Source organism: Hyperolius riggenbachi, chromosome 6 (assembly GCF_040937935.1).
Source record: "Hyperolius riggenbachi isolate aHypRig1 chromosome 6, aHypRig1.pri, whole genome shotgun sequence".
Taxonomy (NCBI): Eukaryota; Metazoa; Chordata; class Amphibia; order Anura; family Hyperoliidae; genus Hyperolius; species Hyperolius riggenbachi.
Window position 1 is genome coordinate 303,157,186 of NC_090651.1, and position 24,865 is coordinate 303,182,050.

Genomic DNA, 24,865 nt, shown 5'->3' on the forward strand with positions numbered 1-24,865 from the left:
CCCCAAAACTAACGCAATTTCCCCATTTGTGACATCACGGTCTGCCAAGCCACTTGTCATATCTGGGTTAGCTGTGACATGCGAATTTCAAGGCTTTTCCTGTCACACCTTGCAGACTTCAAAGCAATTCAGACCACAGGTAAAATTGTATCAAAAGGACTTCAAACCACTTCACCCACTTCCAGGTAGGCTGTCATCTGAAAACTTCAAACATTCCTGCGTTAGCTTCCACTGTCCAGTTTGGATTGTATTTTGGCTTGTTGACATATGCACAAAGTTCAAAGCACGGCAACAAAAGACAAAAGAGGGGCTCGTTATCTAATTACCTCTTTCCCAATTAGGAGCAGACAATGGCTTCCCCATGCTGGCCATTGAATGCAGAGCTAATTTACATTATATAAGGACTCCAGGAAGCCAGACTGGCCTACATCCACCTCTGGAAGATATACAGCAGATGAAAAATGAAAATATACTCCTGTATTATCCCAACATCATAACTAGCTGCTATATTCCTGACACCACTAAATCAGCAAGTACAGATATTATGCCATCAACTCAGCATGTGCAGATAGTATGCACTCCACCACAGCATGTGCAGATAGTATGCCCTCCAACATAGCATGTGCAGCTATTATGCCACCAATACAGTGCAGATATCGTGACCCTAACATAGCAAGTCATATGTGAGCCATACTGTCATCCAATAGCCTGCAAAAGCTTGCAGCACAACACAGAAGCCAGAAAAAGACTGCTTTCTGGGTTCCATGTGGAAGGTTGGTGCCAGAACTGCTATTCTATATGCAGGCCACCAATATTTAAAGATGCAGCAGAACGCATCTATGACTAATACATTTTGTGTATGGGAGGCGGTAAAAAAGCCTCAGGGGGCCGCATTCAGCCCGCGGGCCTTAGTTTGAGGACCACTGCCTTAGAGTGTTCCTGTATTGGTGTCTAAAGTCATAAACCAATTATGCTTCCCAACAAGAAACCAAATAATCTACCCACCCATGTTAGTTTCAATTCAAAAGGTCCTACTATTGTAATCATTAATGCTCATTATGCCATTCTAAGGCTCCCCTAGTGATCTGACCAAGCAAAGGAAGGCGGCTATGACCCCTTATTTATTTATTTATATTACTTATAAAGCGCCAACATATTACGCAGCGCTGGACATTAGTTTAGGTTACAGACAATATTTAGGGGTGGCATACAGCAAAATGACAATACCTGAATACAAGAAAGACCAGATCACGCAGCACAGTATGAGTACAAGGTAATGCTTAGTCACTGGAGGGGAGCATGGAGATTAGGCAAGTTAGGTTCACTCAGATGCATACTTCAAAACAAAAACAGGGAGCGCTCCATAGTGCATTAACATAAAAACGTGTTTATTACGCATTAAAAGTTATACTCACAATGTGCTAATATAAAAATCGCCTATCAGCGGTAAGCCCTTCCGCTTAGATCCCCGGCAGCTATGGCGCTCACGCTGTGGCCAGCAGCGCGGTCCTGGTGTAATCGGTAGCTCGTCTCTTGGGGGGGTGGGCGTGGCTTAGTCCAAACGTGCTTGCTGCGTCATTACGCGTTTCGGCGCTCTGCGCCTTCGTCAGATGACGCTGCAAGCTGGAGCACGTCCTTTATTAGGCTGCCTCTCACCGTAGTCATAGCAACAGTTACTGCGGCGATAGGGAGACTCGCCCTGGTGCAGATAGCAGTTGCAACGGTGATAGAAAGATTTGTCTGGGGCGAACAGAGGGTGGGTAGATTACTGTAATTGAGCAACCCACTAAGCAACACATATGATTAAAGACAGGACCGCTCTGTTGGCCCCTAGCAGCGCGTTAGAATTTGTTAACCATCATTTCCGCGGCAGGCGGAAATACATAATAAATAACAATTATAACATTCATAATGATGGGAACACATAAATTATATGTCAAATATATAAATATATAAATATATAAATATCAGATGTATGAATATTCATAATAAAGATATGTTATACGACATAATTACATATACTAAACATTAGATGAAGATGCAATAAAAACAAAATTAGATACAGAGATTAAATGAATGCATAAATACATCTCTGCTCTCTCCTGTATAGAGGTAAATTCGTTCCCCCATTGTATTAGGACTATAGACTTTTTTTCACTGTGGACTATTTTTAGTCGCATCAGACCTTACTGCAGCACAAGCAGTTGGTATATGGGAAAGTTAATTTAAAAAGTGGGGAAAAAAAGGGGCTAGATAGGAAGGATGGGTGGGGGAAGGGGACAATAGGAAAAGAGGGGGGGGGGAGGTTATTCTGGAAGAAAAAAGGGGAAATTATTTTTAGCAATGATTAGTAAATTGCGGCAATGTAGCTGCCGTTATGCTGATATAAATTGAACAGCAGGAAAGCCATGCGAAAGCTTACTATATTTCTATCTAAAGTGTACTCACCACCCTCACGTGCTAAATACGACTATTATTAGACACTTTGGGAGCTGTATAGGAAAAAAGGGGGGGAGGATAAAACATAAGGCAGTTAATTATATATTCAGACTCTATGCCTAAAATTATAAATACGTAGAGATCTCTAATGCTTCATTGAGGCCTTTGGGGGTCAAGGTGTCCATCTTAAAAATCCAATATGTTTCTCTTTCGCAAAGTTTCCTATACCTTTCTCCCTGATGCAGTTTTTTGGGCATAGTTTCTAGGCCCATAATGGTGAGGGTATCAGTTTCACTACCATGATATTCTTTAAAATGTTTCGGGACGCTGTGTTTCTCTATCCCATCTAAAATATTGCGCTTGTGCTCGCCAAACCTTTGGCGGAGCGGCCTAGTGGTTCTGCCGACATAGTATTTTGGGCAATCACAGGAGAGGAGGTAAACTACATGATCGCTCCCGCAATTTATGAAATCCTTAATCTTTACGGTTTGCTGATTCCCATCTATTGCTTCCTTTGTTCTATGTCTTATAAAGGGACAACAACCACACCTCTTAACGTTACATCTAAAATTTCCAACGACAGAAGGAAACATGTTTTTTATTTGTGCAGTATTGTCTTTGATATTGCTAGGAGCAATACAATTCTTAATTGATTTGGACTTTCTAAAAATGACTCCAGGTTGCTCAGGCAGAGCACTTTTGAGCAAGGGATCCTGTTTCAAGATTGGCCAGCTTTGTAAAATAATATTCCTAACTCTTCTGGATTCTTCAGTGTATGGAGTAATGAAAGAGATTTCTGGTTTATTGTTTCTGGACATATTTTGGTCTTTATTTTCTAGGGATCTCACTTTAAATTCATCAAACACCTTCTGAACCAGATTTTTCTGATATCCCTTCTCTATAAATTTTTTAGATAATATTTCCCCCTGCTCTACATAATCTTTATCCGAGGTGCAATTGCGCCTCAATCTACAATATTGGCTCCTAGGAATATTCTGGATCCATTTACGGTTATGACAACTTGATGCATGAAGGTAGGAGTTGCCAGATGTAGGTTTGAAATGTGTCCTGGAGCAAATTACTCCTTTATCGTCAGGAAACAACTCAAGATCTAAGAAAACCAAACTTTCATCTGAAACAACATGTGTGAAAGTTAAACCAAAATTGTTGCTATTGCAATACTCGACAAATTTAGCAAGTGGACCCGGACCCCCTTCCCAGATGATTAAAATGTCATCTATGAACCGAGTATAACATACAAGGTTTCTGGAAAAGGGGTTGGAGGCCCATATCTGCTGGCTTTCCCAGTATGCCATATAGAGGTTGGCAAAACTGGGAGCGAACCCCGCTCCCATGGACGTACCGCAAGTCTGTAGATATAATTGATCCATAAAACTAAAATAATTATGTGTCAAAGCAAACTCCAGTAAATCTAAAATAAATTAGGCTTGAGTTATGGGTACGGAACCGTCTTGTACTAGAAAATATTGGACTGCTTCTAATCCCCTTTCATGGGGTATACATGTATAAAGTGAGGCAACATCGAGTGAAACCCAAAGATACCCTTTATCCCACCTATATTTTTGCAGTATATCTAATACATGCATTGAGTCGCGAGTGTAAGCCTCTGTTTGCAATACAATGGGCTGTAGAAAGTGGTCAATGTAAGATGATATGTTGGCAACCAACCCCTCCATCCCTGCAACAATTGGTCTCCCCAGCCAGCAGATATGGGCCTCCAACCCCTTTTCCAGAAACCTTGTATGTTATACTCGGTTCATAGATGACATTTTAATCATCTGGGAAGGGGGTCCGGGTCCACTTGCTAAATTTGTCGAGTATTGTAATAGCAACAATTTTGGTTTAACTTTCACACATGTTGTTTCAGATGAAAGTTTGGTTTTCTTAGATCTCGAGTTGTTTCCTGACGATAAAGGAGTAATTTGCTCCAGGACACATTTCAAACCTACATCTGGCAACTCCTACCTTCATGCATCAAGTTGTCATAACCGTAAATGGATCCAGAATAGTCCTAGGAGCCAATATTGTAGATTGAGGCGCAATTGCACCTCGGATAAAGATTATGTAGAGCAGGGGGAAATATTATCTAAAAAATTTATAGAGAAGGGATATCAGAAAAATCTGGTTCAGAAGGTGTTTGATGAATTTAAAGTGAGATCCCTAGAAAATAAAGACCAAAATATGTCCAGAAACAATAAACCAGAAATCTCTTTCATTACTCCATACACTGAAGAATCAATATTATTTTACAAAGCTGGCCAATCTTGAAACAGGATCCCTTGCTCAAAAGTGCTCTGCCTGAGCAACCTGGAGTCATTTTTAGAAAGTCCAAATCAATTAAGAATTGTATTGCTCCTAGCAATATCAAAGACAATACCGCACAAATAAAAAACATGTTTCCTTCTGTCGTTGGAAATTTTAGATGTAACGTTAAGAGGTGTGGTTGTTGTCCCTTTATACGACATAGAACAAAGGAAGCAATAGATGGGAATCAGCAAACCGTAAAGATTAAGGATTTCATAAATTGCGGGAGCGATCATGTAGTTTACCTCCTCTCCTGTGATTGCCCAAAATACTATGTCGGCAGAACCACTAGGCCGCTCCGCCAAAGGTTTGGCGAGCACAAGCGCAATATTTTAGATGGGATAGAGAAACACAGCGTCCCGAAACATTTTAAAGAATATCATGGTAGTGAAACTGATACCCTCACCATTATGGGCCTAGAAACTATGCCCAAAAAACTGCATCAGGGAGAAAGGTATAGGAAACTTTGCGAAAGAGAAACATATTGGATTTTTAAGATGGACACCTTGACCCCCAAAGGCCTCAATGAAGCATTAGAGATCTCTACGTATTTATAATTTTAGGCATAGAGTCTGAATATATAATTAACTGCCTTATGTTTTATCCTCCCCCCCTTTTTTCCTATACAGCTCCCAAAGTGTCTAATAATAGTCGTATTTAGCACGTGAGGGTGGTGAGTACACTTTAGATAGAAATATAGTAAGCTTTCGCATGGCTTTCCTGCTGTTCAATTTATATCAGCATAACGGCAGCTACATTGCCGCAATTTACTAATCATTGCTAAAAATAATTTCCCCTTTTTTCTTCCAAAATAACCTCCCCCCCCCCCCCCTCTTTTCCTATTGTCCCCTTCCCCCACCCATCCTTCCTATCTAGCCCCTTTTTTTCCCCACTTTTTAAATTAACTTTCCCATATACCAACTGCTTGTGCTGCAGTAAGGTCTGATGCGACTAAAAATAGTCCACAGTGAAAAAAAGTCTATAGTCCTAATACAATGGGGGAACGAATTTACCTCTATACAGGAGAGAGCAGAGATGTATTTATGCATTCATTTGATCTCTGTATCTAATTTTGTTTTTATTGCATCTTCATCTAATGTTTAGTATATGTAATTATGTCGTATAACATATCTTTATTATGAATATTCATACATCTGATATTTATATATTTATATATTTATATATTTGACATATAATTTATGTGTTCCCATCATTATGAATGTTATAATTGTTATTTATTATGTATTTCCGCCTGCCGCGGAAATGATGGTTAACAAATTCTAACGCGCTGCTAGGGGCCAACAGAGCGGTCCTGACTTTAATCATATGTGTTGCTTAGTGGGTTGCTCAATTACAGTAATCTACCCACCCTCTGTTCGCCCCAGACAAATCTTTCTATCACCGTTGCAACTGCTATCTGCACCAGGGCGAGTCTCCCTATCGCCGCAGTAACTGTTGCTATGACTACGGTGAGAGGCAGCCTAATAAAGGACGTGCTCCAGCTTGCAGCGTCATCTGACGATGGCGCAGAGCGCCGAAACGCGTAATGACGCAGCAAGCACGTTCGGACTAAGCCACGCCCACCCCCCCCCCCCCCCCCCCCGAGAGACGAGCTACCGATTACACCAGGACCGCGCTGCTGGCCACAGCGTGAGCGCCATAGCTGCCGGGGATCTAAGCGGAAGGGCTTACCGCTGATAGGCGATTTTTATATTAGCACATTGTGAGTATAACTTTTAATGCGTAATAAACACGTTTTTATGTTAATGCACTATGGAGCACTCCCTGTTTTTGTTTTGAAGTTGCACACACCCCAGAGCTGTTTGGAGCTGAGCCAGGCATTGTGAACATAAAGACCGCAGAGGTTGTTGTGGATGACTGTTTGAGACCAGGATTGAAGCGCAGGGGTCATTTGGATCACTCAGATGCATAGCATGGGTGCACAGTAATGGAGGTGCATGATCAGGTAGGACACAAAAGGAGGAGGACCCTGCCCAAAGGCTTACAATCTAGAGGGAGAGGTAAGATTCTAATCCAGGCTTTCTCAACCAGGGTTCCCTGGAACCCCAGGGTTCCTTGAGTACTCTGCAGGGGTTCCTTGGCATTTTCCCCCATCGTGGGGATGTATAATGGAGCTCACTATAATAGGTGGTAGTGTAACAAGAAGCACTAAATTAGGGGCTTAGGAGGCAGTATAATGAGTGGCAGTGTAATAGGGGTAGTGAAATAAACAGCCACACATACTTTTAAAGACCATGCCTCCTGCAAAATAAATGCGGGGGTTCCTCAAGATCAGAAAATTGTTTGCAGGGGTTCCTTGAGATCCAAAAGCTATTTGCAGGGTTCCTCCAGGGTAGGAAGGTTGAGAAAGGCTGTTCTAATCTCTACCTAGTGTGTGTAAAAGCTCCTTGTCCACAAGGTTTCTCACTTTAATTACAACTTCAGGTAATCTTGCAAGGAAGCCTGGAAAGTAGAAACTGAGCATAACGACTGATGTGCATGAACAACATGTGACTCCCCTTTAACATAGTCATAGACAAACCAGAGTGTAGAGTCTTCTCTTAACTTAATCTCAGTAGAAACAGTTCAACGAATTATGCAAGGGCTGAACTTACCCTACTGTGGCCTCAAAATTAAAGAGAGGCCCAGGGGCGTGCCTAGAAAGCCCCGGGCCCCCCTGCAAAAGGGGGCAGGAGGGGTCGCAGCATAAGAGGAGAGCTGTGGCCGCAGATCGGTGGGGAGGGGGGAAATTCTCCCCCCCATCCCTCACCTCGGGCAATCCTCTCAGCGCTCCCCTCCTGCAAGCAATCATTGGTGGTGCTCGTGGCAGCAGCGGAGGTGGCAGTGGCAGGCAAGCTCAGCACATACCTCCTTCTGGCCGGAGGTCTCCGATCACTAAGTGCTTCATAGAACTTCCTGTTTACACAGGAAGTTCCATAAAGCACTTAGTGATCGGAGACCAGCCAGAAGGAGGTATGTGCTCAGCTTGCCTGCCGCCGCCGCTGCTGCCACGAGCACCACCAATGCTGCTGCTGCCACGAACACCACCAGTGGCTGGATGGTGTAATGGTTAAGGGCTCTGCCTCTGACACGGGAGACCAGGGTTTGAATCGTGGCTTTGCCTGCTCAGTAAGCCAGCACCTATTCAGTAGGAGACCTTAGGCAAGTCTTCCTAACACTGCTCCTGCCTATAGAGGGCGCCCTAGTGGCTGCAGCTCTGGCGCTTTGAGTCCGCCAGGAGAAAAGCGCGATATAAATGTTGTTTGTCACCAATGATTGCTTGCAGGAGGGAAGCGCTAAGAGGAGTGCCCGAGGTGAGGGAGGGGGTGGGGGGGAATTTCCCCCCTCCCCACCGATCTGCGGCCACAGCTCTCCTCTTATGCTGCGTCCCCTCCTGCCCCCAAAAAGTCCCCCCCCCCCCCCCCGACGGCAGGGGTCGCATCCCCTATTGTTACGCCAGTGGGGAGGCCCTCAACTGCATATAATTGGTGGAACTCTAGTCAGGATAAAAACGACTTGCATGAACTTTAGTTGCAGGTGCTGCTTTGAAGTCAGTTCTTACCTATTCAGTGTTTTTGTATGCTTGTGGAAGGATGTCGATTGGGTTATCTCCTTAGTAGTGGGAGCAGTTTTGGATGGTCCCCCAAGGTGGTAAGAGCAGTTTTTGGGGAGCTATATGCGCTGGTGTAGTTTGCAGACCGTGGTTCTGTGTGATGTGAGCACCTTGGACCCCACCCGTTTTGCACATCTCTGTGTTTGTATTTTTAAATTACAAATAAAAGGATAACATACAAAAAATATGGTTTATTTAGATCTGTGCTTGGCGGTAGTTTTTCTGACATTTGGTTTGTGCTTGAGAAATCTTGATTGCGCTACATACTTCCTCTGCAAATACAGTAAACAGCGTTCACTCAGCATGAAACTACGTCTGTCAGATCATCTTCTTCACATCTTTTTTTATGATACAGTAATTTACTGTAATTCACCAAGTGCCTTTGTTACTTTTCGGTCAGGGGTCAGGAAAGAGCCGCGGATATATAATGTCTCAGCGCTGACAAAAATCAGATATGAGCCTCACACGGAAACTCAGTTCATATCTCTGGATAACTCGTCCAGTGGGAGTTTAAACAAAGAAGCAGAAACGGACATTGCTGCAGCCTCACTATCTGCCTTATACATGACGTCAGAGGATATGTGAATTCCACAATCATATAGGGAAAGTAAAACAGACAGTATGTGCTGTATATCCAAAGAGTAACTCCCAACAAACTCTGGTTTCTGTATTTCCATAAGGAATCTGTCAAGAAAATAATATCCATTTAATTCTAAATATTTTATCATGGACAATGTTTTTTGAGTTTGGATAGACTGGTTAAATCCACTTTTAGACTTTTGTTGCTGTCTGACCACAGATTCGCTATTGGATTAAGGTCTGGACTTTGACTAGACCATTCCAACACGTTTCCCCTTAAACCACTCGAGTTGCTTTAGAAGTATGTTAGAAGTCATTGCCCTGCTGGAAAGTGAAACTCCTTCTCAGTCACAAACCAATGGCAGACTGACACAGGTTTTGCTCCAGAATATGGACTAGGAATAAAGAGATGAGATATCATGCGCTGCAGTCAAAGAAAGAGACCAGCAAATGCACAGAATTCCACTTGGCAGCTCCTCAAACAAATCCATATGGGAGGTTGAGAGACAAAAGGAAGGGTGGTATAATAAAGTTTTTATTTCTACAAAACACACAATTAAAATGTACTTACTGGAGACCAGTAATGTAAAGTCTTGTATTTGTATAGTTGGGAAAAGGTCCTTTCTAACGGAAGGACAAAAAACGTCCACCACACCCAATCTTGACACTAAATAGATATTATGAGGACTTGTGTTTCTTTCAAAAACCACAACAACGTTATGCAGTAAAAAAAATATCAGTCCAGCCTGAGGCCCCAGGCCGCCGCTTACTTAGCTTGTAGCTAGCGGCGGCCCTGGGCACAGTATAGCTTGAAGCCTGGCAAACATGGTTTCCAGAAGTATTCAATGTACAAAATAGCTGTGTTTATCCTACACAGACCATACTTAGGGGAAATGGAAGTGCAAAGTCTCTCCAAATTTCAAGCTGTATGCATGAATTCCTTGCATGCTGGTAAGAGTGGACCAATCCTAAGGAGGGAACTTAAACAATTTTGGTGGGTTGGCTTAATTTGAGTATGCTGCAACATTATTGGAGAACTAAGATCCTCCATTTTATTTGGCACTAACATTGCTTGGACACTGAGGTTCAGTCTCTGATGAGCAACTCTTACTTTAATATCCAGAAGTCATCTTGCATTCAGGAATTCTACTGTTCTTCTTTTCTTCACTGAACTCACTTCCATATTCCATTTGACGCTCATTCAAGATTATGAATTAAAAAAAAAACATCTACCTACAGATGCAAGCCACAGCTGCAGCACATGCACATCACTCAGGTGGAGATGTGGGATCTACCTAGAAGACCTTTGCAATTTACCGGTAGATCATAATTTACGCAATGGACGCCCCTGCTCTGCCACATAGTCAAGACACCTCAACTTACTAACTCTCCTCATCATGTGTTTCATTCCTCTATTACTTTAGAATGTAAGCTCTAAGGCTAGGTTAACAGTACACCAGGCTAATGCCGTGGACGGTCACTGCAGATCCAGTGTGACCACCCAAAGCATAACCCCTGCAGTTCTCACTACTTATGTTGACTCATGCTATATATGACATGTTTGACATCCATCTGGTGTCAGGAAAAGGCATGCCTGATGTGACTGGGAGCAAAATGAGCCCCAGAGGTGCCCTGGTAAAATGGGTGTCGCCTTAGACGTCAAAAGTTGCACCCAAAATATTGGCAGATAGGGTTAGGCAGGAATCTTTAGAGCTAGGCACTGGAGGGGGGGGGGGTTCTTTGTGTTAGGCGTTGGTGGGTTTTAAAGATTAGGCATCACCAGGGGGGGTTTTAGGGTTGGGCATCACCAGGGGGGTTTAAGGTTAGGCACCGCCAGGGGAGTCTGATGGGGGGGGATCAGTTAGTGTTAGACATCAAGCATGAAGGTTAGGTTAGGTCATAGTAAAATATTGTGAAGGTTACCTATATTTTTCATCTGAATTAACTAGTAAAATATCAGTAATTTTAAATTATATTCTACTTATGGATATCTCCAGTGCCCTTTTGACCTTTTTACATGTACACACAACGGACGTGTCTGAATGGATCATATGCTTAAAGAGGAACTCCAGTGAAAATAATGTAGTAAAAAAGTGCTTCATTTTTACCATAATTATGTATAAATGATTTAGTCAGTGTTTGCTCATTGTAAAATCTTTCCTCTCCCCGATTTACATTGTGACATTTATTACATGGTGATATTTTTACTGTGGGCAGGTTATGTAGCTGCTCCTAGCTGTTTTGGCTGTTAGAGGCAGCTGTAAACAGCTAATTCCTGTCTGTGAACCTTGTTACATTGTAACAAACTGCCAAAAGTACCGCGGTCCCAGAGCTTCTTGTGGGAGGGGTTTCAGCACAAAATCAGTCATACAGCGCCCCCTGATGGTCTGTTTGTGAAAAGCATTATATTTCTCATGTAAAAGGAGGTATCAGCTACTGATTGGGATAAAGTTCAATTCTAGGTTGGAGATTCTCTTTAACACAGGGTCTATCAACCTGTCCATTGGTCAGTTGTGGTCCTTTCTAGGAAACAGACTGATTTAAGGCTAATTGTGAACCTAGCCGCTTAGGCTGGCCCACCTCTCCCAGTGTATCCCAGTATTGCTATTGTCTTGTCTTTCTGCTGGTAATTTGTATGACTGTGTCTTATCACGATTGTATTCTGGATTTCTCTCTACACTTTGTCTATGCCATTGTAACTGGAAAGCACCATGGAATATGCTGGTTCTTTAGAAATGTATAATAATAATAATAAAGTTATTTTTTCAGATGTAATCACTGATTTGGGATTATAAAAACAGAATTTCTCATTGTAAATTCTAATGAATGCTTCGCACTTCCACTATTTACTGAAAAGAAACTTGACATGTGTAATTTGTCAGCTGTAAGGCAGAAAAAAACAATTGATGGTGACAAGTTCCGCTTTCTATGAAAGCAAAGCAGAGAAAAACCTAGCAGCTCCCACACAATGAGATCAGAGGCGACACAATAAAACCTTTCAGGATAAAATTATAGGAGACACTTGTTTTTAAAGGAAACCTGGGGGAGAGATGTTGAGTTTTATCTTCCAACATTCCGTAGTCTTTCAGATTCCTCTGTGTCCTCCTGGTCCCCTCCTTTGTGCCGCCGTCCCCTTGAAAAGATTGACGACTAGTCGCAGGCTACTGCTCAACTTTTTCCTCTGCCTCAGTTGTTTTTGATCACTGTCTGTTAAAGGATACCACAGCCAGAAGCATTTAGAAAAAATGGGGGGGGGGGGAGCAAGCATGTATGAGAAGCTGTCCTCATGCCAGCCACTCCTCCCATTCTCATCCGTCCCCCTTCTCGGTTACCTAAATGCCCCTCTGCAGCCTCTTCCGGGTCGACGCATAACGCAGCAGTGGTAGTTGTGACTTCATGTGCAGGCGTGGGCGCGCAATCTAGGACACTCGTAACCAGACCAGCGCCTGCGCACTGCTGTGCGACTCGCTGACCGACTTGCTGACCCGGGTGAAGCTGCAGGGGAGCATTTAGGTAACAAAGGAGGGAGACAGAGGAGAATGGGGGGAGAGGTGGGCATGAGGACAACCTCCCACACATGCCTGCTCCCAGCATTTTTCCAATTGCTTTCAGCTCTGGTATCCTTTAAAGCACTATACCTTGCTAAATGCACCATTATCATTTCCATATGTACCACTTATAATTCCAGGTGAGATAACTGTCATACTTACGAATAAAGATGATTCAGATTCTGGCTCTCAAATGTTTTTGTTGCATTTGATCTGCATTTCTGAAGCACGTTGGAAGCATTTTAAATTCAGAATGTATGAATGAGATCCTAAGGATCAATTTTATCATGCATTTCTATTGCAATGTATGTGTGTTTGTGTTTGCTTTACTTCACACATTTCCAGATGCAGCAGGCCCATTTGAACTCCTTTCCTGATTGGAATGTATTGAATGTTTGGCTGATAGTGATTAACAACTTGTTCAGCATGAACAGGTGTTGAGGGCTCAAACCCACCAGAAGCTTTTTCTAAGCTCTAGTGATTTGAAAAAGCTCTTGCTAGTGCAATGCTATGGGGGATTTTTATAAAATCACATCGCTCAAGTGGGATCACACCCATAGCCTTACATTAGCAAGAACTTTTCAAATCACAAAGTGCTCAGAAAAGCTCTTCTAGTGGGTTCCAGGCCTCATTCATGGAGAAGCTGTAATATCTTTATTATGGCAACAGCTTTGTAAGTTTCTGAATGGCTAGTCATGATCATGTGATAATGCATAAAAAAACAAAAGAACAAGGACCCAAATGGACGGCAGCAGGTGAGTATCTTGCAAAATGTTAGTGTCAAGCAGCCTAGTGAGAACGCACACTGTTCCAAATGGACTCATGCGTATGGATCATATTGTTTTGCCTAGGATCCGATAGCAACCTTGCTTATCCGTTCCATTCAGTTCCAATAAATGGTGTGAACTCCAAAAAGCAAAGGAACATTTTGGTAAAGGAGTTGAGACTCTAGTAAATCAGGCCCTTTGTTTCAAAATAAACATTCAGATGGAGTATTCAGTAAAAAAAAAACACTGTACATAATTCGACAAGTGAATTTTTACTTGTCTTTATTGCACAACTTTCAGAAAATCAAACACTTTGCTATTGGATTCGAATTGATTTGGATGCCTGGAAGGGAAATATGAATTTTTTGAAAAATATATTTGACTACTAATGATGAGCACGAATTTCGCATAATTATAATATCACAATGAATTACAATTACGATGCAAAATCGTAATGTGACATTTAAAAAAATTTAACTCCATTTGTAACTGTAATCAGGAACTGTAATTTCACAATTATGTGTAATTTTCCTGAAATTTCAAGATGACTTTAGTGGTTAATAGCAAAGCCCCCATACATCCCCCATGCAATCATTACCAAAACTGCTACGTAAATTACATGAAATTACACTTGGATTATGCAAAACCAATTGAATTTCCAAAACGTAATTAAATAGGGTCATAATTGCAAAATTTTGCTCAAAATTACATATAATTGTAAGTAGCAGATTATGATCATCACTACTGGCTACAGAATAAAAGGAAAATACACCACATCATCATCACACTGACAAAGCCTCCGTCACTAGTAGGGGAAACGAGCATGTGGGGGTGGGTTCATGACCTTGACCTTAGAGAGCGCTGGATCGGTGTAACACGTGGGATGTGGAAGCCGGTTCTGAGATGCACTCCGGGCTTCTTCATCCTATCCGGGAACAGGTACCTGTGAGCTGCAGGACTCCTCAGCCAGTGTCATCAGTAGAGATGTCGCAAACATAGAATTTTCTATTTGCGAACAGCTTTGCAAAGGTTCGGAACAAATTTGCAAACTGTCTGTTCATGGCGAGCTTCATAGACTAGTATTTCAGGTGAACGGCCGTCGACTGTAACGGTTAATAGCAAAGCCCCCTTACATGCTAGAAACACCAACTTTGGAGGGGATGTTGACAGGGACAGTGGGTACAAGAGGAAAACATTTTTCAGAAAGACCTTATAGTTTGAGAAAATTGATTTTAACGTTTCAAAGAAAAAAAAGTATACATTTAAATGCGGTAAATGACAGATAATGTAGCAAGCCTAACGGTAGTGTAAATTTCCATATATTAAAAGAAAGAGCAATGAATTTCCTGACAGGGTTTCCAGGGGTCCGTACGCAGATATATTCAGAGGGTGGAAAATAAAAAAAAAAATGACGTGGGGCTCTCCCCCACTTCCAGTGCTCCAGGAGGAGGTGGAGGTCGCTGACTCCCTGGGGGGGGGGGGGGGGGTTCAAGGTGGTATCTGGGAGTCCCCTTTAAGAAGGGGACTCCCAGATGCCCACCCCCCTCCCAGGAGAAATTAGCATAGGGGTACAAAGTACCCCTTACCTATTTTCATAAAGGGTTAAATGAAATAAAAACACAAAAACGAGAAAAGTCCTTTATTGTTCTTAATTAACCAGAAATACTTACCTGTACCTTTAAAAAAAGTTCCCACGCCAATATCCTTGAAAAAAGTTCCCACGCCAATATCCTCTGTCTTGCGATCTTCTGTTACATGTTGATTGAAGATCTCCACCGTTCGCCGCCCACACTGCCACAACACCGCTGACAGCTCTGCCACACTAAGTATAGCAGAGCTGTGTTGCTCTCTGTCTTCCACGGCTCCCGGTTCCACTCTCCTCCCCGCTCACCACACCAATAGCGCAGACCTTTGCTGTCACTCTGGAGCACCCATATACAGGGGTTTTGCTATTAACTGTTAAAGACGTTCACCTTCCATTAAAGTCTATGTAAAAATGCGAACGCAAATTTGCGTTCTACGCGAACGGTGAACAGGCCTTTGTTTGCAGAAAACTGCTCACCAGCGAACTGTTCGGGCCATCTGTAGTTATTAGTGCTTGGATGCCTCCCAAGGAGAAGTTCTTGTTGGAGTGGTGAGTGACCCTACCATTAGGTTGTGCTGTAACACAGGCATGAATTGTCTGCCCAATGGGAAGCTGACATGGTGACATCGATGATCTCATGTGTTAATTCAAGGAGTATACTTGGAAGGTCTCATTTGCAATCATACCATTGAACTATATGAATTATGGAATGTGTTGCCTATTAACAAACACAAGGAAGATCGTGCAGTGTTTTAAGGGTATCGATTACAAGCCTGATGTTGTTGAACCAAGCAGTGTTCCAGGGGACTTTACTTGCCAGTCTTTACCCTTGAACTGAATATTGGGACATCTGAGAAGCATTGGCTTCCCGCTTACCACAGTGTGGCATACATTACAACCAGATCATGCTATCTGATGTGAGTCTGGAACGGTGGTTATGAGCTAGTGTTGGCTGCTAGGAGCGCTCCTAGATTCTATGCAGTGTATTGTATTTAGGGGGTTAGTGTTTTAAAGGGGAATCACCCAATGACCAAAGTGATCAAAGTAAAGTTTTGTATTTTTGTACTCTATGAGTGGCGGTTTGAATTGAATATTTTGGATACACATTATACCCAAACCAGCCTTCCCTCCCTGAGAAGAAGTGTGTAAAGGTTCATACACAACTACCAACTATCTGTCCAACTATCTGCCAAAATTATCTGTTAAGCCCCATACACACGCCCAACAGCAGTCTTTTATGCAGCACAATTGTCAAACAGCTTTTGTTGTGAAACAAGTTGAAACAACTAAAAAGTCTTTTGCTATTGTTCAAAAAGCTGATAAGACTGATAAGAAGTCAATCCAACAGTTGAATTGACTTCTTATCAGTCCTATCAGCTGTTTGAACAATAGCAAAATACTTTTTTTACTTGTTTCAGCTTGTTTCACAACAAAAGTTGTATGGGGCTTTATGCTGGGAATACACAGCTCAATTCTTTCTCGATTCGAATCATTTAGATCAGTGTTTCTCAACATTTTATTGGTATGTACCCCTTTTAATACCCTGTACTCACCAAGTACCCCCTAGCATAGTACACCTTATCACAAGTACCCCTTGACAAATATATTTTTAATCCTAGTACATGATAATTGGTTCTAAACCATTTCCGAGCATTTTAATTAGCTAAAACACTAATTTGGTGGTGTGTAAATAAAATGTATCATTTGTAAAATTCGAAATTTGTTGTTCTTGGTTAAGTATATCAAGCCCGAGTACCCCCTGGAACCATCAGAAGTACCCCCTGGGGTACGCGTACCACACGTTGAGAACCTAGGATTTAGATGGCTCGACAGATCATTTCCTACATGTCCGATCTCCCGCCCAAACGTTTCGCCGCTCGATTCTGCATTGAGCACAATGGAAAAAGATAAGAAAAAAAATCGCCTGCGGAATCGAGCGGGGAATCAATAGAGCAGAAGAGTTGAGGGGCAAAATAGAGCCGTGTATGCTCAGCATAACAGACAAGTTTGGCAGATAGTTGGTAGTTGAGTATGAACCTTAAAGAGAAACTCCGACCAAGAATTGAACTTTATCCCAATCAGTAGCTGATACCCACTTTTACATGAGAAAAATAATGATTTTCACAAACAGACCATCAGGGGGCGCTGTATGACTGATTTTGTGCTGAAACCCCTCCCACAAGAGGCTCTGGTACCGTACGGTACTCCTGGCAAACTGCCACAATGTAACAATGTTCAGACAGGAAATAGCTGCTTACAGCTGTCTGTTAAAGCCAGACCAACTAGAAACAGCTACATAATCTGCCCACAGTAACAATGTCACCATGTAATACATGTCAGAATGTGAATCTGGGAGAGGAAAGATTTTACAATGAGCAAACACTGACTAAATCATGTATACATAATTATTGTAAAAATGAAGCACTTTTTTTATTACATTATTTTCACTGGAGTTCCTCTTTAAGACTTGTTCACCAATTTAGTGTATGTTTTTTCTAAAATGAAAAATGTCATTTTCAGTAAAAATTACAAAATAGCTTGTTTAGCAATGATGGATATTGTATTAGTTCATTCTATTTACAGTATATCCTATGAACAGTTAAACGGAGCTATTTCTATGGAATATTTTGACTTCCTGGTAAGATTACAGTAACAGCGATGTCACTACAGAAGAATAATCTCTATTGATTTATAACGGATAGCAGCATTGTCTGTGTTTGATCATCTAATGCTTATTTCTTGTCTGCAGTGGATTTATTGTACCTCTATTATCACAGCCCCAGTGCCTCCACCCCCCCCTCCATTGCTGATTTATCTGTTTCTACGGGAGTCTGCATGGATTCTTGTTAAACATTTATCTGTCATTTACAGAATGGGGAGGAGCCTGTGACTTCTGGGAAATCCAGACCGTATACTATGTAAATCAGGCAGAAGAGTGAAAGAGAGTGTCAGATACAGAGAGCGAGCAAGACTGTCAAAAGTTTGTTAATGTGAATGAAATGCATTAGGCCGGAGTGAGTAATGATGAAGAGCGAGAGAATCGTATATTTGCTGTAATCTATGTCTTCTGGGGATTTCTTGTAATGTCGTCTGTACATTTTAGAATATGTCATTGCAATGCGGTGCTCCAATTATGAAAATGACAGGATTCATCTGTTTCTATGGAGGGGAGGCTGTACTGAGCACTGTGATCTGTGGAATTGTTAGTGATGTTGATATCAGGGCTGGATTTAGGCTAAGGCCACCTAGGCCCTGGCCTAGGGCACCACAGGTGCAAGGGCACCAAAGCAGCAGGCTGAACTTATGCAGCATTTGCAAAGTTGCAAATGCTGCAATGCAGGGATATTAGGTGAGCACCTGACCTTGGTACTCTGCTGCTAGCCGCCTGTGTAGAGGCCACTTTGCTCTCTGTGCACATTTGCATTGTGGCCGGCAGCTATGGACCGGGGCAGCATTGGAGACATAGGGGAAGAGGAAGCTTCTGCAATGGAGATGAGCTGAGAAATGTGTGACACTAATGGGTGCTGCAGTGTGAAGGCAAGCTGGCTACCTATACTGAAAGGGGCGAGTGGGAAAAGGAGGGATTAAGGGAGTCATCTGGCTATCCATACTATAGGGAAAGGGGGGAGGAGTCATCTGGCTACCTATACTAGAGGGATAGGGAGGAGGAGTCCTCTTGCTAACTATACTGGAGGGGTGGGTCATCAGGTTACCTATGCTAGAGGGAAAAGGGGAGGAGTCATCTGGCTACCTATACTGAAGGAGGGCGGCTGGTAACAGCGCCTTGGGCAGTAAAGAGTACAAATCTGGCCCTGGTCGATATTACTTATTGGACCTGGAATAAAATCCATTACAGGGACTCACTGGCTTTCCATTTATCTTAAATCTCAGGCACAGTTAGTAGAGCATCAAAGCAGGCATCTGCACCTAAAAATCGTGTATTAAAAATGTAATGATGCGGCTTGAAGTACTCCAGAGAAAGTTAATAGCAGGTCTCTGAATTGCAAGCCTCGGCACCCGTGGTTTTATCGGGTGGCTCTGGGCATCCAAACTTCCCTTCTTTGCTGCATATAAGTTAAGGTTAAGGTTAGGAGGAGGGGTGATTAAGTGTTAGGCATAGGTAGGTCTTAGGGTTAGGCATCGGTAGAGGGAGGTCTTAGGGTTAGGCATTGGTAGAGGGAGGTCTTATTGTTAGGCATCAGTAGAGGGAGGTCTTAGGGTTAGGCATTGGTAGAGGGAGGTCTTATTGTTAGGCATCAGTAGAGGGAGGTATTAGGGTTAGGCATCAGTAGAGGGAGGTCTTAGGATTAGGCATTGGTAGAGGGAGGTCTTAGGGTTAGGCATTGGTAGAGGGAGGTCTTAGGGTTAGGCATCAGTAGGCATCAGTAGAGGGAGGTTTTAGGGTTAGGCATCGATAGAAGGAAGTATTAGGGTTAGGCATCAGTAGAGGGAGGTCTTAGGGTTAGGCATCAGTAGAAGGAGGTATTAGGGTTAGGCATCGTAGAGAGGGAGGTCTTAGGGTTAGGCATCGGTAGAGGGAGGTCTTAGGGTTAGGCACCGGTAGAGGGAGGTCTTAAGGTTATGCATCGGTAGAGGAATCCAAAATGTGATTGGTACAATGCTGGCTGCTGAGCATCGGAGACAAAGGCCTCAATTCACTAAGCTTTATCAAACACTTTATCGAACATTTGATAATTTACCTCATGGGTAAAATCTAATTTTAAATTCACTAAGGTGTTATATATTTATCAAATGTTTTATCGATAAAATGTTCAATAAATATATAAAACACCTTAGTGAATTCAATATTAGATTTTACCCATGAGGTAAATTATCAAACGTTTGATAAAATGTTTGCTAAAGCTTAGTGAATTGAGGCCGATATATCAGCAATATATAAATGTCTAAAATACTATTAATTTGGATGCTAAACTGAGAGCTTAACGGGTTGGTGGGAGGTTCCCCAAATGTAATAGAAAAAAAAACTTCTAAAAGTTGTTGATTAAAAGGTGAAGGTTGGCTTGCCTTAACCACTTTACCCCCACGCGTACGAATTTCTCCATCCCTTTTTCCATCCTTTCACCACCAGGGACGGAGAAATCCGTACTTTCCACGCTGCCCGCGCTCCCGCTCGCTCTAGCGCGCACTCTCACTCGTGAACACACCGCCGGCCGCTCGCCCGGAGATCAATGAACGGGAAAATCCATTCCCGTTCATTGATCTAAGCCCCGCAATAATCTGCTGCTTCTCCGATAAGCAGCGCGATCATTGTGAAAAAAAAAAAAACGTTCCCAGCCTCCTAGTACTTCCTGCAAGCGTCCGGAAGGACGTTTGCAGGTCGCATTAAACAAAAAGTTACTGTTCCCATCTTGTGGCCAAATAGTAAAACTACACCCTAAAGCATTTTTCACATACAAATAAATTAGTTTTACACAAAAAATTAACTCCTTACCTCCCACACTCCCCAAATTTTTTTTTTTTTTGGATAATTAAAAAAAAAAATTACAATAAAAAAAAATACATAAATACCATATATACTCGCAAGCAAGCCGCATGTAAGCCGACCCCCCCACTTTTACCCCAAAAAACAGGAAAAAATTATTGACCCTCATGTAAGCCGGGGGTAGGAAACGCTGGCCGCGTGATCCCCCCAGTATGTCCCAGTATAGCTAGTATAGTGCCCAGTATAGGTAGGTAGTGCTCAGTATAGCTAGTAAAATGCCCCAGTATAGCTAGTATAGTGCTCAGTATAGCTAGTATAGTGCTCAGTATAGCTAGTATAGTGCTCAGTATAGCTAGTATAGTGCTCAGTATAGCTAGTATAGTGCTCATTATAGCTAGTGAAGTGCCCCAGTTTAGCTAGTATAGTGCTCAGTATAGGTAGGTAGTGCTCAGTATAGCTAGTAAAATGCCCCAGTATAGCTAGTATAGTGCTCAGTATAGCTAGTATAGTGCTCAGTATAGCTAGTATAGTGCTCAGTATAGTGCTCAGTATAGCTAGTATAGTGCTCAGTATAGCTAGTATAGTGCTCAGTATAGCTAGTATAGTGCTCAGTATAGCTAGTGAAGTGCCCCAGTTTAGCTAGTATAGTGCTCAGTATAGTGCCCCATTATAGCTAATATAGTGCCCCATTATAGCTAGTATAGTGCCCCCAGTATAGCTAGTATAGTGCCCCCAGTATAGCTAGTATAGTGCCCCCAGTATAGCTAGTATAGTGCCCCATTATAGCTAGTATAGTGCCCCCAGTATAGCTAGTATAGTGCTCAGAATAGTGCCCCATTATAGCTAGTATAGTGACCCATTACAGCTAGTATAGTGCCCCCAGTATAGCTAGTATAGTGCCCCATTATAGCTAGTATACTGCCCCCAGTATAGCTAGTATAGTGCCCCATTATAGCTAGTATAGTGCCCCATTATAGCTAGTATAGTGCCCCATTATAGCTTGTTTAGTGCCCCAGTATAGCTTGTATAGTGCCCCATATAGCTAGCATAGTGCCCCATATAGCTAGCATAGTGCCCCAGTATGGGTGGGTGGGTGGGTGGGTAGGTGCTGTCCCTCCCCGCTCCCCCCGCGGCCGCCGCTGCTATTACCTTAGGCGGCGCCGCTTCCTCTATCCCCGTCCTCCTCCGGTAACTCATTCACAGCAGCGCGCCTCTCGCTGCTGTGATGACGAGGAAACCAGAGAGAGCGGCTTCCTGTAGCGGCGATGCCGTTACTATGGGAACCGCTCTCTATGGTTTCCAAGCCGACCCCCCAACTTTTGGCCCACTTTTGGGGGGTCAAAAATTCGGCTTGCTTGCGAGTATATACGGTAGTTACCTTAGGGACTGAACTTTTTAAATATTTATGTCAAGAGGGTATAACACTGTTACTTTATAAACTATGGGCTTGTAATTAGGGATGGACGCAAAACTGAAAAAAATGCACCTTTATTTCCAATTAAAATATTGGCACCAAACATTGTGATAGGGACATAATTTAAACGGTTTTATAACCAGGACAAATGGGCAAATACATTTCATGGGTTTTAATTACAGTAGCATGCATTATTTAAAAACTATAAAGGCCGAAAACTGAAAAATAATAATTTTTTCCCACATTTTTTCCTATTTTCCCATTAAAACACATTTAGAATAAAATAATTCTTGGCATAATGTCCCACCTAAAGATAGCCTAATTGGTGGCGAAAAAAAACAAAATATAGTTCATTTCATTGTGATAAGTAATGATAAAGTTATAGACGAATGAATGGAAGGAGCGCTGAAAGGTGAAAATTGCTCTGGTGGTCGAGGGGTAAAACCCCTCAGTTGGGAAGTGGTTAAAGCACACCTGAACTGAAAAATAAAAGTCAAAAATTATTTTGATGAAACTGTAACAGGTAACAGGTCAGCATTCCATTAACCTGTGATATTGTCCAGTTGAGCCATAGGATAACATGGACATTACCTTGCACATCAGTGGTCCTTTCAGTTATTACTGACAGCAACTGCTATAGTGGAAAAGGGCCCTAAGGCTTTCATGAATAAATCTAGTCAGAACTGGAAGGAATTGTTCTCAGAAGAAAATGGTGAGCTTCTGAGAGAAATGTACACAGAGGTAAGTATGTAATATTCATTTGCAGGTGCATCGCACGTTTATTTCAAATAATTTTACCCTGTTCAGGTTCCTTTTGTAGCCTATAGGCGCTATTTTGCTTACCATATTAAGACACTGATATTGGCCTGAAGAAGCGGAATTCAGCCCACGACACGCATTGTCTATGATGTTTGTTTCCAATTACATTTTTACTTTCAACTTATGTTATCCGTTGACTTCTTTAAAGCGGATCCGAGATGAAAAACTAACTATAACAAGTAACTTGTCTGTATATCTTATCTAAAGTTTAGATGCAGCAAATCTAGCTGCAAACAGCTTCAACAGTATATCATTATTTCTTCCTGTGATACGAGAGCAGCCATGTTTGCTTGTAATCATTACACACAGGCAAGCTGATCTGTATCTCCAGCCCTCAGCCTGTGAAAATTTTGCTCCCCTCTCCTCTTCCCTCCTCCTCTCTGCCTCTGAAATCTCTAGCTAGTAACACCTCCTCCTCCTGCCCAGACTGAACTCCCATAAGCCTTTGCTACATGGATATGAGAGTGCCAAGGCACTGGAGAAGCTGTGGCCGAGGCTTGTTTAGTTTATAGGGAATTAAGGTATTAAAACAAAACAAAAAGTATTGGGCTTGAGGAATGCCCTATAAACTATATGAAAGGAACACAATTTTGCAATGAGTAAAAGTTTATATTGGATCCACTTTAAGGTAAACCAACCTTCATCTTTTAAAATGCATTTAGAGGTTATTAATCACATTTGGGATGCCTCCTCCCACCTCTTTAAGTTTTCATCCCCACGAGGGGCAGTAATTTGTAGTGTCACTGTTGATTTGGTCACTTTCTTGTTTTTCAGAGAACGGCCCCCAAGATGCTAGGATCACCACAGTTATGTGTGGAGACGGGCTAGAATTCTCTTGTGGTTGCCAATGTTTCGACCCGGGCTTTGTGAGTATATTTTGAGAGCACAATTATCCCCATCCGTTAACAACATACTACACTATAGAAGGCTTCTGGGGGGTTTTCTGTTTTTGTTTTTTTTATTGTTTCCTTTCTGGAAGGCACATTGAGACCTCAGGAACCTCCCCCTCTGAGAGCTGTATTGCACAAAGGCTGGAGCAGTGCTGAAACTTTGTATGGAAGCTACACAGTTAATGTGTCGTATCTGAATGTGTGTATGTTTCTTGTCAACATTTTTTCTAGAAGCCACATTGGAACCTTAGCAAAACATAATATGACCAGAAACAGAAATTTTCCAATTTCAACCATTAAGATAAAGCCTTTTTAAGGGATACAGTGGTTTGGACAGCTTAAGATAGAAGGAAAAAATGAACAAATTGCTAGTCTGGGAATTACTCCGCTGGCACAAAAGCAATCCTGTTACCAAAAAACGAAAATAAAATAAGGCTGCTCTCCAGTCTGGCATATAATACACTTCCAATTACTGAATATCGAAGGGAACGACAAACAATGCATTTGCTGAACTGAAAAGCAATCACTTTAGATTAGTGTTCTGCTGGAAATACACCATACGTTTTTCCACTCGATAGATGGGTTCGATAGATAATTTCCAACATGTACAATATTTCTTCTGATTGTTTTTTGGGTCGATTTCTCATAGAAGTGAATGGAAAAAGATAAGAAAAATGAGCGGAAGATTTGAGAATCGAGCGCCAAATCCAGCAGAGGGATGAGCAGAAAAAACGATAGGATGGAAAATCAAGCGGAAAAACGTATCGTGTGTACCCAGCATAAGGGCATAAGGGCATAAGGGCTCTTTTCCACTAGGAAATGCGTTTGCAATCATGCTGCAATGTCATTGCGCGTCTTCCTAATTTCCGCAACTGTGACTGAGCGACTATATAAAGCATAGGAGCACAATCGCACCAACAGTGATGAGCGAAAATGCCGATATTCTTTTCGCATTCATTTTTGTGAAAATAATGTTACATTTGAATTTCAAGCGAAAATGCCATTTGAAAATCATTTTGTAATAGGTGTCTGATATTTTGTGAATTTTTGCGAATTTTCACACTAATAATAGAAATGATTTTTTGCGTTCTCGTTTTTCGCATTTTGTAGTAAAATAAAGATTCTTTTGAGAATTTTTGCCGTATTGTGAAAATACAATGTATTTTTGTGAAAATGTTCTTGTAACGAAAATCCAATTTTCGATGCAAAAATGACTTTGGCAAAAATTTGCCAGCAACACTGCACACCAATAACGCAGCAAGATGATGATTGCACTTGGAAGAATATCATTACCACTTCAGCACCAGCTAAGAGCCAATTAAGAGCTAAGAGGTTGCGACTGCCCAAGTGCCCCTGAATCTGATGGGGCATCCACTATTCCTACACCTTTACTGTAAATGAATATGTAACTGGTTTTCTTGCGCTGCTTTATAGTTCAGCTTC

At 42.1% G+C, this 24,865-nt stretch overlaps 1 long non-coding RNA gene across 1 annotated transcript in view; it reads left to right on the top strand.

The window, feature by feature from the left end:
• The window catches only part of LOC137522822 (uncharacterized), a 53,537-nt gene extending 29,334 nt beyond the window's left edge, over positions 1-24,203 (top strand). The window contains exons 2-3 of the long non-coding RNA XR_011022450.1: positions 23,307-23,398; positions 24,072-24,203. This is a non-coding gene — a long non-coding RNA (uncharacterized lncRNA). The remainder of the gene's footprint in view (positions 1-23,306; positions 23,399-24,071) is intronic.
• The last annotated feature ends 662 nt before the right edge of the window (positions 24,204-24,865 follow it).